A 15,703-nucleotide genomic window follows, 5' to 3' on the forward strand; every position below is an offset into this window, starting at 1 on the left:
TACGCCATTCATAACGGTGAGTAAGTATTACGTGAAATATAGCCTAAGAGACCCACACGGTGCACACACTTGTCACCTTTACACACGTGGGACAAGGAGTCTCCGGAGATCACATAAGTAAAACTCACTTGACTAGCATAATGACATCTAGATTACAAGCATCATCATATGAATCTCAATCATGTAAGGCAGCTCATGAGATTATTGTATTGAAGTACATAGGAGAGAGATGAACCACATAGCTACCGGTACAGCCCCGAGCCTCGATGGAGAACTACTCCCTCCTCATGGGAGCAGCAGCGGTGATGAAGATGGCGGTGGAGATGGCAGCGGTGTCGATGGAGAAGCCTTCCGGGGGCACTTCCCCGCTCCGGCGGGGTGCCGGAACGGAGACTCCTGTCCCCCGGATCTTGGCTTCGCGATGGCGGCGGCTCCGGAAGGTTTCTCCGGTATCGTCGTCCTTCGTATCGGGGTTTTCTCGACGGAGGCTTTAAATAGGCGGAAGGGCAGCCTCGGAGGGGGCTCGGGGGCCCACACCATAGGGCGGCGCGGCCCCCTCCGGCCGCGCCGGGTGTGGTGTGGGGCCCCCGGGGCTTCCCTCCGGCGGCTCTCGGGTGTTCGGAAGGTTCCGGGAAAAATAGGAACCTGGGTCTTGATTTCGTCCAATTCCGAGAATATTTCGTTACTAGGATTTCTGAAACCAAAAACAGCAGAAAACAGCAACTGGCACTTCGGCATCTTGTTAATAGGTTAGTTCCAGAAAATGCACGATAATGACATAAAGTGTGAACAAAACATGTTGGTATTGTCATAAAACAAGCATGGAACATCAGAAATTATAGATACGTTGGAGACGTATCACTTAGCTGCGCCAAGGCATGGCGTGGTCGCCCTGTGTCTCCTCTTCAACCCCCCCCTATGGACTATGTCTTCGTTATAGAAAATTATTGACTTCGGCTTTTGTTTTGTCCAATTTCGAGAATATTTCATGTACAACTTTTCTAAAATACAAAACAACAAAAATAGGGAACTTGCACTGTGGCATCTTGTTAATAGGTTAGTGCCGGAAAATGTACAAAAATGCAACGAAGTATGAGCAAAACTGTTATCACCAGATTTTAACCAAGTCCGGAGATGGGCCGTGATCGAAGAAGGGCTTAGAGGACATGCATATGAAGTGTCTCTGAACCGGCCTTGTGCGTGAGTTTGGGCTAGATTGCCCGTGTATCTGTATTTTATGGTAGATTACGTGTTATGTTTAGAATTAAGAGATGGACTTTAGTCGTATACAGCTGGGTTTATTCCCAAGATAGAAAGTCTACGGACTATAAATATGTACCTAGGGTTATGAAGAAAGGAGGACGATCACGTTCACAACAAACCAATCTAGGCGCATCGCCACCCCTTGTTTCGAGGGTTTCTCCCGGGTAAGCAACATGCTGCCTAGATCGCATCTTGCGATCTAGGCAGTATTAGTTTATTCGTTGTTGGTGTTGCTCGTGCTGAAGCCTTTTTGATGGCGAGCAACACCCTTATCGTGGATGTTTTGGGCTTACGTCGATGCTTTTATGATATGCTTGCTTAGCTACGCTGCCCCTCAATATCTAGCTGCCCTTACACCTATCTTGGGTGTAAGGGCAACATCTTGCTTAATCTTTGTTTAGTAGATCCGATCTGTTATAGTTGTTCCTTGTTCTACAAGGATTAGTTTGATATCTGCATGGTTAGGCCTTGCAAACGGGTTGAACGATCCGGTAGTGCGTAAGGTGTGGTTTATTAAGCCCTAGAGGGATTGTTCCGGGGATCAACTTCATGTTGGTTTTTAGGCCTCTTTAGGGCTGGTTTTCCATCATCTTACGTATCTGCTAGGCTCATTTACGTGTAGGATGTTCCGGTTATGCGGTGAAAACCCTAGACTGCCGTAGATTGGTTTAACTTGATATTGATAAAGCAGGATCCCCATGTCATCGTAAATCCAACGTGGACCATGGGGCAATCGGCTCCTTGAGCCGATCCACATAACAACCTAAGAGCCGATCGGGGCTCGTATTTAATGTTTACGTGTTTGCCATGCAGGAAACTAATCGAAGCAATCCATCACCTTCCTGACCAGGTATAGGTCAGGTGGCACGCCCTTGCATCAGCCGGGACGTGTGCCGGAGCATTGCGGGCCGTTGCCCGAGGGACCAGGATCCACCAGCAGTCCTGGGAGCCTCCCGGCTCTACGTGTTGCCCGTCGCTGCTCGCCGGTGGGTTTTGGTAGGCAACACATTCTGGCACGCCCGGTGGGACCCTCTACAGCAACTACGTCGACATCTGCAGCAACCATGTCTAAATCGCGGATGAGGTGGTGGGCGAACCAAGTCACGTACGCAGATCTGCCTGAGGAGCACAAGAAGAAATATGATGAGATTAAAGCCATCTTGGAAGCCGATCTCATCGGCTCCTTCATGAAGACCCGTTCACATGGCATCAGGTGGAAAGGGTTCTCCCCCGAAGGCGTTCTTGATGAAGTGGATCTGTCTACCCCTTCAGAGGAACGCACTCGTAGCTCGCGCCAGGAAATTAATTACATGGTGGCTCATTCTCTACACCGTCATTCTGAGAGCTTGGTGAACGCTTTCGAGCGCGTTGCGGTTCGCGTGGTGCAGGAAATCATGAAGCATCAGTACTCTCTGTCAGGACCTACCCTAGGGACACACCAGGGGGAACTACCGTTCCAGACCAGACCGCCGCTGCCATTCGCGCTTGCGGCTCCGTAACTACGTGGTTCACCGGCGTACGTCGTCTACAAGGTTGGAGGCGATCCTGGCGATTGCCAATTCCTGTATGAGCCACCTAAAGAGATCCCACATGGATACGTGTGCACATACGTGCCGGACTGCAATACCTTGGCGCGCACGAACCAGAGTGCACCATCAGGGATTCTTGGAGCAGACGCCGATAAACAGGCATGGCTAGCTAAATATGCCACCGGAACGAGACATGAGAGCTCGGTCCCTGCAGCTCATACCATGGAACAGATCAGCACCATCTTGAGAGACCAGTTCGGCATCCTGCCGAAGAGGAAAACAATTGGCTATTCCAAGCCGTACCCCGACGAGTATGATTTGATCCCGCTGCCACCAAAGTATCGGCTCCCCGAATTCTCAAAGTTCAATGGATCAGAAGGGTCTAGCTCAATAGAGCACGTGAGCCGATATTTGGCACAGTTGGGCATGATTTCAGCATCGGACCCGTTACGTGTAAGGTTTTTTGCACAATCTCTCATGGGATCAGCCTTTGGGTGGTACACCTCATTGCCACCAAACTCAGACCAGACATGGAAGCAGCTGGAAGAACAGTTTCATGTTCAATATCACTCAGAAGCTACCGAGGCTGGTATTGCCGATCTAACGCAGGTGCGGCAGAAGCGGGGAGAAACGGTGTCGGAATACATTTAGCGTTTCAGGGCTGTCAGAAACCAATGTTATTCGGTTCGTTTAACTGAGAAAGAAGCAGCCGATCTGGCAGCATTGGGCCTCGCAACGCCGATCAAGGATCTGGCTTTCCAAGTAGAGTACAGTTCATTGGCGCACATGGTCCAGAAACTAACATCGTATGAGCGGCGTCACCCTGAATTGTACCAGGACAAGTTCAAGCGTCCGGATTGATGTGTGAGTAGTTCACCCCTGGACTATGGGTTCATAGCAGTAGCTAGATGGTTGTCTTCTCCTCATTGTGCTATCATGTTAGATCTTGTGAGCTGCCTATCATGATCAAGATCATCTATTTGTAATGCAACATGTTGTGTTTGTTGGGATCCGATGAATATTGAATACTATGTTAAGTTGATTATCAATCTATCATATATGTTGTTTATGTTCTTGCATGCCCTCCGTTGCTAGTAGAGGCTCTGGCCAAGTCGATACTTGTAACTCCAAGAGGGAGTATTTATGCTCGATAGTGGGTTCATGCCTCCATTGAATCGGGACAGAGTGATGTAAAGTTCTAAGGTTGTGGATGTGTCGTTGCCACTAGGGATAAAACATCTATGCTTTGTCTAAGGATATTTGTGTTGATTACATTACGCACCATACTTAATGCAATTGTCCGTTGTTTGCAACTTAATACCGGAAGGGGTGCGGATGCTAACCTCGAAGGTGGACTTTTTAGGCATAGATGCATGCCGGATAGCGGTCTATGTACTTTGTCGTAATGCCCCGATTAAATCTCATAGTACTCATCGTGATATATGTATGTGCATTGTTATGCCTTCTTTATTTGTCAATTGCCAACCGTAATTTGTTCACCCAACATGCTATTTCTTATCGGAGAGACACCACTAGTGAACCGTGGACCCCGGTCCATTCTTTACATATGAAATACAATCTACCGCAATTGTTCTTTACTCGTTCTTCGCAAACAAACATCATCTTCCACACTATACATCTAATCATTTGTTTACGAAGCAAGCCGGTGAGATTGAAAACCTCACTGTTACGTTGGGGCAAAGTACTTTGATTGTGTTTTGCACTTTCCACGTTGGCGCCGGAATCCCTGGTGTTGCGCCGCACTACACTCCGTCACCAACAACCTTGACGTGATCCTTGACTCCTACCGGTTCGATAACCTTGATTTCTTACCGAGGGAAAACTTGTCGATGTACACATCACACCTTCCTCTTGGGGTTCCCAACGGACATGTGTCTTACACGCCATCAAGACAGTTTTCTGGCGCCGTTGCCGGGGAGATCAAGACACGCTGCAAGGGGAGTCTCCCACATCCAATCTCTTTACTTTGTTTTTTGTCTTGCTTTACTTTATTTTATTTACTGCTTTGTTTGCTCTTATATCAAAAACACAAAAAAAAATTAGTTGCTAGTTTTACTTTGTTTACTGTCTTGTTCTCTATATTGAAAACACAAAAAAATTAGTTACTTGCATTTACTTTATTTAGTTTGCTTTATTTACTACTGTTAAAATGAATACTCCTGAGAACACTAAGTTGTGTGATTTCACTAGTTAGGCTTAATGGAAAACAACAAAAATATTAGAGATCTTTATAGTATTTATCTTGAGTTAGGACATAAGGTGTTTGAAGAGAAAATTAAAAAACCCATGGAACTTTGTTTGGAAAATAGTTGTAGCAATGTTATTAGCATGAACACTTTGAACACTATTATTGCTAATGCTATGGAAAAATTTAAGCTTGGGAAAGCTGGTTTTGATGAGCATGATATTTTTAGTCCCCCAAGCATGGAGGAGAGAATTTACTTTGATGACACTTTTCCTCCCATTTATGATGATAGTGGTATTTTTGTGCCACCTACTATTGAGGATAAAGTTTATTATGATTATACTATGCCTCCTACATTTGATGATTATGGTGATGAGAACAATTTGCTCCCACTACAATTAATAAGAATGACTATGCTTATGTTGGGAGTAGTAATTATTTTATGCATGAGACTCATGATAAGAATGCTTTATGTGATAGTTATATTGCTGAGTTTGTTCATGATGCTACTGGAAATTATTATGAGAGAGGAAAATATGGTTGTAGAAATTTTCATGTTACTAAAACACCACTCTATATGCTGAAATTTTTGAAGTTACACTTGTTTTGTCTTCCTATGCTATTCACTTTGTTCTTCATTAACTTGTTTATTTACAAGATTCCTTTTCATAGGAAGTGGGTTAGGCTTAAATTTGTTTCATACTTGCTTTTTGATGCTCTCTTTGCTTCAACTCTCATCCTTATGCGAGTGCATCATTAAATTTACTGAGCCCATCTGAATGGCTATAAAGAAAGCACTTTTTGGGAGATAACCCATGTTTTTATTTTGCTACTGTTTTGCTGAGTCTTGGAAATTGTTACTACTGTAGCAACCTCTCCTTATCTTTATTTTATTACATTGTTGTGCCAAGTAAAGTCTTTGATAGTAAAGTCAATACTAGATTTGGATTACTGCGCAGAAACAGATTTCTTACTGTCACGAAATTGAGCCGCCCCGTCTGTAGGTAACTCAGAAAAATCTACCAATTTACGTGCGTGATCCTCAGATATGTACGCAACTTTCATTCAATTTGATCATTTTCATATGAGCAAATTAAGTGCCCCTGAAAAATTAGTCTTTACGGACTGTTCTGTTTTGACAGATTCTGCCTTTTATTTCGCATTGCCTGTTTTGCTATGTTGAATGGATTTCTGTTGCGGTCAGAAACCCACCGGCGGGCAGCGACGGGCAACAACGTAGAGCCGGGAATCTCCCAGGACTGCGGCTAGCCCTGGTCCCTCCGAGCGATGGCCCGCAAAGCCTCGGCACGCACGTCAGATGCTGATGCAAGGGCGTGCCACCTGACCTATACCTGGTCAGGAAGGTGTTGGATGATGCCTCGCTTAGTTTCCTGCATGGCATACACGTAAACATTAAATACGAGACTCGATCGGCTCTCGAGTTATCCCGTGAATCGGCTCAAGGAGCCGATCCACCCATGATGCGTACGAGGTGTACGATCGGATGGTGGTCCCGCTTGATCAAAACAAAGCTAAAACGACCTACTACGATTTAGGGTTTTCACCGCATAATCGGAACATCCTACTCGTGATTGAGCCCGGCGGCCACGCACGGTGATCGTAAACCGACCCTAGACGAGGCCTAAAAACCAACACGAAGTTGATCCTCGGAACATCCTGTCTAGGGCTAGCAAACTACACCCTACGCGCCACTGGATCCTTCAACCCGTTTGTAAGGCCTAACCATGCAGATATTAAACTAATCCTTGAAGAATCAAGGAGCAACCATAACGGATCGGATCTACTAAACAATGATCAAGCGGGGTGCCGCCCTTACACCCAAGATAGGTGTAAGGGCGGCTAGATGTCTAGGGGTCGCACGACGATAGCATATGATACGAAGAACAATGCTAACCCTAAAACATCTATGATAACTACGTTGCTCGCCATCAAAAAGGCTTCAGTACGAGCAACGCATGAACGACGAATAAACGCGTGCTGCCTAGATCGCAAGATGCGATCTAGGCAGCATGATGCTTACCTGGAAGAAACCCTCGAGAAGGGGAAGTTGGCGATGCGCCTAGATTGGTTTGTGGTGAACGTGATTGTTGTTTATTTCATAAACCCTAGATACATATTTATAGTCCGTGGACTTTCTAACGTGGGAATAATCCCAACCGGGCACGAGCCCAAACTCTATCTAATCAACACGTATCCTACTATGTTACAGATACACGGGCAAACTAGCCCAAACTTTGCATATAAGGCCGATTCATGTACTCCTTCCATGTATATTCTTCAAGCCCATCTCCAATCTCGGCCCACCTCTGATCCGGTCAAATTCTGGTGATAACAATTTCTTTGTTCCATTAACTTTCAGTAGCTTTGTGCAATGTCCAGAAGTGTTAAGAATGATTATGTCACCTCTGAATATATGAATTTTCAATTATGCACTAACCCTCTAATGAGTTTGTTTTGAGTTTGGTGTGGAGGAAGTTTTCAAGGGTCAAGAGAAGAGGATGATATAATATGATCAAGAAGAGTGAAAAGTCTAAGCTTGGGGATGCCCCCGTGGTTCATCCTCGCATATTTTAAGAAGACTCAAGCATCTAAGCTTGAGGATGCCCAAGGCATCCCTTCTTCATCGACAACTTATCAGGTCACCTCTAGTGAAACTATATTTTTATTTCGTCACATCTTATGTGCTTTACTTGGAGCGTCTGTTTGTTTTTGTTTTTGTTTTTTTTGAATAAAATCGGATCCTAGAATTCCTTGTTTGGGAGAGAGACACGCTCCGCTTTTGCATATGAACACATGTGTTCTTAGCTTTACTTTTAATGTTCATGGCGAAGGTTGAAACTGCTTCGTTCATTGTTATATGGTTGGAAATAGAATGCCGCATGTGGTAATTGGTATAATGTCTTGAATAATTTGATACTTGGCAATTGTTGTGCTCATATAGATCATGTTTAAGCTCTTGCATCATGTACTTTGCACCTATTAATGAATAACTACATAGAGCTTGTTAAAATTTGGTTTGCATGATTGGTCTCTCTAGAGTCTAGATATTTTCTGGTTGAGGTGTTTGAACAACAAGGAGACAGCGTAGAGTTTTATAATACTTACAATTGTTATCACCAGAATTTGACCGGATCAGAGGTGGGCCGCGATTGAAGATGGGCTTGAAGAATATACATGGAAGAAATACATGAATCGGCCTTATATGCAAAGTTTGGGCTAGTTTGCCCGTGTATCTGTAATATAGTAGGATACGTGTCGGTTAAGATAGAGTTTGGCTCGTACCCGGTTGGGATTATTCCCACGTTAGAAAGTCTACGGACTATAAATATGTATCTAGGGTTTATGAAATAAATAACAATCACGTTCACCACAAACCAATCGAGGCGCATCGCCAACTCCCTTGTCTCGAGGGTTTCTTCCGGTAAGCATCATGCTGCCTAGATCGCATCTTGCGATCTAGGCAGTACACGTTTATTCGATGTTCATGCGTTGCTCGTGCTGAAGCCTTTTTGATGGCGAGCAACGTAGTTATCATAGATGTGTTAGGGTTAGCATTGTTCATCGTATCATATGCTGTCGTCGTGCAACCCTTAGACGTCTAGCCGTCCTTACACCTATCTCAGGTGTAAGGGCGGCACCCCGCTTGATCATTATTTAGTAGATCCGATCCGTTATGATTGCTCCTTGTTCTTCAAGGATTAGTTTGATATCTGCATAGTTAGGCCTTACAAACGGGTTGAAGGATCCAGTGGCGCGTAGGGTGTAGTTTGCTAGCCCTAGACAGGATGTTCCGGGGATCAACTTCGTGTTGGTTTTTAGGCCTTGTCTAGGGTCGGTTTACGATCACCGTGCGTGGCCGCCAGGCTCAATCACGAGTAGGATGTTCCGATTATGCGGTGAAAACCCTATATCGTAGTAGGTCGTTTTAGCTTTATTTCGATCAAGCAGGACCACCATATGATCGTACACCTCGTACGCATCATGGGTGGATCAGCTCCTTGAGCCGATTCACAGGATAACCTGAGAGCCGATCGAGGCTCGTATTTAATGTTTACATGTATGCCATGCAGGAAACTAAGCGAGGCACAATCCAACACCTTCCTGACCAGGTATAGGTCAGGTGGCACGCCCTTGCACCAGCATCGGACGTGCGTGCCGAGTCTTTGCGGGCTGTCGCTCGGAGGGACCAGGGCCAGCCGCAGTCCTGGGAGCCTCCCGGCTCTACAGTGTTGCCCGTCGCTGCTCGCCGGTGGGTTTCTGACCGCAACACATTCTGGCACGCCCGGTGGGACCATCTTCGACACCAACCGCATCGCCATCTACATCTGAGATGGCGGAAGGCACTCCGGTCACGTACGAGAATCTGACTGACGAGCTCAAGAAAAAGTATGACGAGGTCAAAGCTATCCTCGAAGCCGACCTCATCGGCTCTTTCCAGATAACCCGCTCACACGGCATCAGGTGGAAGGGGTTCTCGCCTGAAGGCGCACTCGATGGGGTGGACCTGTCCGCCCCGTCAGAAGAATGCACCAGGTCTCTGCGTCAGGAGATTAACTTCATGGTAGCTCATTCGCTGCACCGCCATTCTGAGAGCCTGGTGAACACTTTGGAGCGTGTCGCTCTGCGCGTGATCCAGGAAATCATGAGCCATCAGTATTCACCGTCAGGACCAGCTCTAGGGACTCGCCAAGGAGAGATACCACTCCAGTCCCGACCACCGTTTCCATTCGCGTTGGCAGCACCAGAAGTGCCGAATTCACCGGCATACGCCGTTGACATGGTGGAGTGCACGTACCCTGGGAGGTGCCAGCCAAGATTCTCAGTCAACATCAACATGGTAGGACTCGGGCACCACCCTGATAAGGACAGAGACGAGGGCAGCTTCTCTCACAGCGAAGACAAGGAGGGAGCCGTTTCACGCGATTGGCCCCGACACTTCCAAAAAGTCCTGGTTACAATCAAGATGAAGGCCGATCCCAGCGATCGGCCCGTATTATCCTTACCACACGTTCTCCCCGCATTTGGTGTCGACCTCACAGGTGACGGAAAGCTGGGGTATGGGTTTACATCGGCTGATGAGCTAGAAGAAGTTGACATCGGTCCTGGGGACAAGCCGCGACCAACTTTTATCAGCAAGAAGTTAGGTCCACATCTTAGGGATCAGATGATAGCTCTGTTAAAAGAATACCCAGATTGCTTTGCGTGGGATTACACAGAGATGCCTGGGTTAGACAGGAGCATCATCGAACATCGACTCCCCCTTAAGAAAGGATTTCGGCCGTTCCAACAACGGGCACGTCAGATGAAGGCCGAAATTCTGGAAGAGGTCAAGAAAGAGATTGAGAAGATGTTGGTTGTCGGGTTCATCAGGCCATGCAAATATGCTGAATGGATCTCCAGTATCGTTCCCGTAGAGAAGAAGGACGGCCGATGGCGTGTGGCCATCGATTTCCGGGATCTCAACAGAGCCACTCCAAAAGATGAATATCCGATGCTCGTGGCGTAAACGTTGATCAATGCAGTCGCCGGCCATAAGGTGTTGAGCTTCATGGATGGCAACGCCGGCTATAACCAAATCTTCATGGCTCCAGAAGATATACACAAGACCGCATTCAGAGTACCAGGGGCAGTAGGCTTGTTCGAATACGTAGTCATGACCTTTGGTTTGAAGAATGCTGGTGCAACGTACCAAAGAGCCATGAATTATATATTTCACGATCTGATCGACAAGTTGGTGGAAATCTATATCGATGACGTGGTAGTCAAGTCTGTCTCCATGGAGGGACACTTGGATGATTTGCGACGCATCCTAGACCGAACTCGGAAGTTCGGACTGAGAATGAATCCAAAGAAGTGTGCCTTTGGTGTGACGGCCGGTCAGTTCCTAGGTTTTCTGGTTCATGAAAGGGGAATTGAGATCGGCCTGAAAAGTCAGGAGGCAGTGCGTATCATGCAGCCGCCCACCACGAAGAAAGAGCTCCATCATCTTATCGGCAAGATCAACTTCGTCCGACGATTCATCTCTAACCTCGTCGGGACGAATCGAGCCGTTCATGGCGCCGGTGAAGATTAAATCTGATGACGAGTTTCACCGGGGCGGAACAGAGCAGGCGTTTGACGAGATTAAGCGGTATCCGACAACACCGCTCGTGCTAGTTCCGCCCCAACAAGACAGGCCGTTCTATATCTACTTATCGTAGGCCGACACGTCCATCGCTTCGGTGGTGGTGCAACTCTATGAGGATGTTGAAAAGGTCGTTTTCTACCTCGGCAGAAGGATGTTGGACGCGGAGACAAGGTATCCCGAGGTCGAGAAGCTTTGCCTTTGCCTCGTTCTTCACCTGCACCAAGCTTCATCACATCCTTTTGACGGCAGAGATCATCGTCATATGCAAGTCAGACGTTGTCAAGCACATGCTGTCGGCCCCTGTTTTGAAAGGCCGGCTTGGTAAGTGGATGTTTGCGTTGATAGAGTTCGATCTTCGGTATCAGCGTGCGAAAGCAGTCAAGGGACAAGCGTTGGCCGATCTTATAGCTGAACGGATTAATACTAATATAGCAGCACTATCTGTGCGTGCGTGGGCTATGTTCTTCGATGGATCGGCTTGTGACGATGGTTGTGGCATCGGCATTCTGCTCGTGTCGCCTCGGGGGGCAACATATTCTTTCGCCATCAGGCTATCTACCCCTTGCACCAACAATGTTGCTGAGTATGAGGCAGTTCGCAAGGGAATGGAGTTGCTTTTGGAAGCCGGGGCAGAGGCAGTGGAGCTTTTTGGAGACTCGAAGTTGGTGATCTCTCAACTCATGGACGAATACAAGTGCGAGAGTGAGTCACTTTTCCCATATTGGGTGGAGTGTCGTGAGCTGATGACACATTTTCGGTACATCAATTTCAATTGGGTCCCAAGGTCTCAGAATACCGACGCCAATAATCTTGCACAGATGGCGTCAGGATACAAGGACATACCAGACGGGTCAGAAGTGCAGGTGCAGTTCCTGGAACAGGATGATTGGAGAACCGATATCTTCAATTATTTGAAGGATTCGGCTCGGGGGGCACCTAAAAGGATAAGATACAAGGCTATGAAATATGTCCTTATAGGAGATGACATGTTCTACAGGACGTTGGAAGGGTTACTACTCAAATGCCTGGGACCAACTGAGTCTAATCGGCTCTTACATGAGGTGCATGAAGGCGCCCGTGGAACTCACCAATCGGCCCATAAGATGAAGTGGTTAATTAGGCGATCGGGGTTTTATTGGCCTACCATGCTCGGAAGACTGCTTCAAGTACTACAAGGGATGCCAAGCGTGTCGATGTTCGGAAAAATCCGGATGGTACCCGCATCAGCGATGAACCCCATCATCAAACCTTGGCCATTTCGAGGTTGGGGTATGGATATGATCGGCAAAATCCATCCTCCGTCGAGCAAGAACCACGAGTGGATTCTGGCCATTACAGATTATTTCACCAAATGGGTGGAGGCCGTTCCCATGAAGAAGGTAAAATCGGAAGATGTTATCCAATTTGTCAAAGAACATGTCATTCATAGGTTCGGGATTCCCCAAACCATCACGACCGATGGAGGTTCGGTCTTTGTCTCTAAAGAATTCAGGAAGTTCTGCGATGGCATGGGGATTAAGCTAATCCGATCATCTCCATACTATGCTCAAGCCAACGGGCAAGCCGAAGCATCCAATCAAAGCCTGATCAAGCTGATTAAGAGGAAGATTGACGAGAACCCTAGGGTGTGGCATGAGATGTTGTCAGAAGCTTTGTGGGCCTATCGCATGTCATGCCATGGAGCTATAAAGACTTCACCGTACCAGCTTGTCTATGGGCAGGAGGCCGTATTACCTTGGGAGATTACGGCTGGATCGAGACGTGTCATGTTTCAGAATGATCTGACGCCTGAAGAGTATGCAACCCTGATGAGTGACACTATTGAGGATGCAACAGAACTTAGACTTTGGTCGTTGGAGAAGATTAAAGAGAACAAAGCCAGGGTAGCTCGGGCATACAATAAGAAGGTGAGACCAAAGGAGTTTCAAGTTGGCGATCTAGTATGGGAAGCCGTGTTGCCACTAGGAACCATGGATAAAGCTTATGGCAAATGGTCTCCTAATTGGCACGGTCCTTACAAAGTCATCCAAGTTCTGAAGGGCAATGCCTACATGCTTGAACAGTTGGATGGTGTGAGGTTCCCAGTGGCTGTCAATGGCCAACATCTCAAGAAGTATTTCCCAAGCATGTGGGATGATGGGCAGTGAGATATGGAGGCCGGTTTTAAATCGGCCAGTAAAAAAAAATCACAGCTGATGCACAGACATCGACTTGAGAAAACATGTGGAGACGACAGTATGCGTACAGCCGATGCACGGGCATCGACTTCAGAATAATAAAAGCCGATGCATTGCCATCGACTCTAGAAGAACAAGCTCAATTAAGCAGATTAACAGATCGGTTTCAAACCAGAAATCATGATGTTTGGGATGAGCCTCCTAGTGGTTGCTGAGGAGTTCAATCTGCAAGTTTAAGATTGGAGGATGGTTTGGACGTGAGCTAGACCTGTTGGACCGTGTGGATAGGCAACGGCTTGGCCTCAAATCGCGTTTATAGTACGAGCCGATGCCCTGCCATCGGCTCTCTGTACAGCGGCTTCGTTCGACGATCGGCAAAGTTGACAAGAAAGCAAGATTGATTGGGGAATATTTTCTTCATTAGTAGTGGATTTTCTTACAAAGAAAGAGCCGATTGCTCGGGGAGGAAAGAACAAAAGCCGACTACTACTACTAGGCCCTAATCTAAGGGCCGTTGCTGCCCTCGTCGTCGTCATCGCTGCCGCCGGCGCAGGCCGGCGATAGGCTCCGCATCGCTGCTCCCGTAGCCTTCTACGGGAGCCTCGTCTTCCTCATCATCGTCATCGCTGTCATCGTCCCACCAGGCGCGGAGGCGCTTCGCCGGTGGGTAACCTTCGAGGGAGTCGTCGTCGTCCTCCTCCGCCTCTTCCTCGGAGGAGGTGAAGTCGTTCCAGGAGAAGCGGTCGTCCTCGCTCTCCGCCTCCTCCTCCCCGTCGACGAGGAATTGAAGGTCGTCCTCTCCGTCGGTCAAGGGTTTATCATCCTCGGACCAGATGGAGGAATCGTGTTCCTCCTTGTCCCACGTCGTTGGGGCGAGGATGTCGTGCGCCGCCAACGAGCCCCACTCTGGCGTCGGCTCACGGAAGGGAGATGATACGGAGGAGAGGTTTGAGGAGGCAGAAGAGGAGGAGGAGGAAGAAGACATGGCTACGAAGGAATGGGGGTTTTTTGCCGATGGCTAGTACGGAGCAGGAGGGTGAAGGGGCGAACTGCTCGATGCGGTTAAATAATGGGATATTGGGGAGAGTTAATGTTACAGGAGTTTCCGAGGAAGTGGTGCCAAAGAAATGTCAAATCGCGCATAGAAGTCAAGAAGGCAAGGCATCATGATGAAGGATACTGCAGCGGTTCTGCTCTGCCACGACATGACCCAACGAACAAAAAGCGGAGTGATTTTGGAATTGTCATTTCCAAAACCAGGGGGGCATGTGTTATCACCAGAATTTGACCGGATCAGAGGTGGGCCGCGATTGAAGATGGGCTTGAAGAATATACATGGAAGAAATACATGAATCGGCCTTATATGCAAAGTTTGGGCTAGTTTGCCCGTGTATCTATAATATAGTAGGATACGTGTCGGTTAAGATAGAGTTTGGCTCGTACCCGGTTGGGATTATTCCCACGTTAGAAAGTCTACGGACTATAAATATGTATCTAGGGTTTATGAAATAAACAACAATCACGTTCACCACAAACCAATCTAGGCGCATCGCCAACTCCCTTGTCTCGAGGGTTTCTTCCGGGTAAGCATCATGCTGCGCTAGATCGCATCTTGCGATCTAGGCGATACACGTTTATTCGATGTTCATGCGTTACTCGTCGTCGAAGCCTTTTTGATGGCGAGCAACGTAGTTATCATAGATGTGTTAGGGTTAGCATTGTTCATCGTATCATATGCTTGTCGTCGTGCAACCCTTAGACGTCTAGCCGTCCTTACACCTATCTCGGGTGTAAGGGCGGCACCCCGCTTGATCATTATTTAGTAGATCCGATCCGTTATGATTGCTCCTTGTTCTTCAAGGATTAGTTTGATATCTCGCATAGTTAGGCCTTACAAACGGGTTGAAGGATCCGAGTGGCGCGCAGGGTGTAGTTTGCTAGCCCTAGACAGGATGTTCCGGGGATCAACTTCGTGTTGGTTTTTAGGCCTTGTCTAGGGTCGGTTTACGATCACCGTGCGTGGCCGCCAGGCTCAATCACGAGTAGGATATTCCGATTATGCGGTGAAAACCCTATATCGTAGTAGGTCGTTTTAGCTTTATTTCGATCAAGCAGGACCACCATCTGATCGTACACCTCGTACGCATCATGGGTGGATCGGCTCCTTGAGCCGATTCACAGGATAACTCGAGAGCCGATCGAGGCTCGTATTTAATGTTTACATGTATGCCATGTAGGAAACTAAGCGAGGCACAATCCAACACCTTCCCGACCAGGTATAGGTCGGTGGCACGCCTTTGCACCAGCATCGGACGTGCGTGCCGAGTCTTTGCGGGCCGTCGCTCGGAGGGACCAGGCGTGCGCAGTCCCGGGAGCCTCC

This window comes from Lolium rigidum, chromosome 1 (assembly GCF_022539505.1).
Source record: "Lolium rigidum isolate FL_2022 chromosome 1, APGP_CSIRO_Lrig_0.1, whole genome shotgun sequence".
Taxonomy (NCBI): Eukaryota; Viridiplantae; Streptophyta; class Magnoliopsida; order Poales; family Poaceae; genus Lolium; species Lolium rigidum.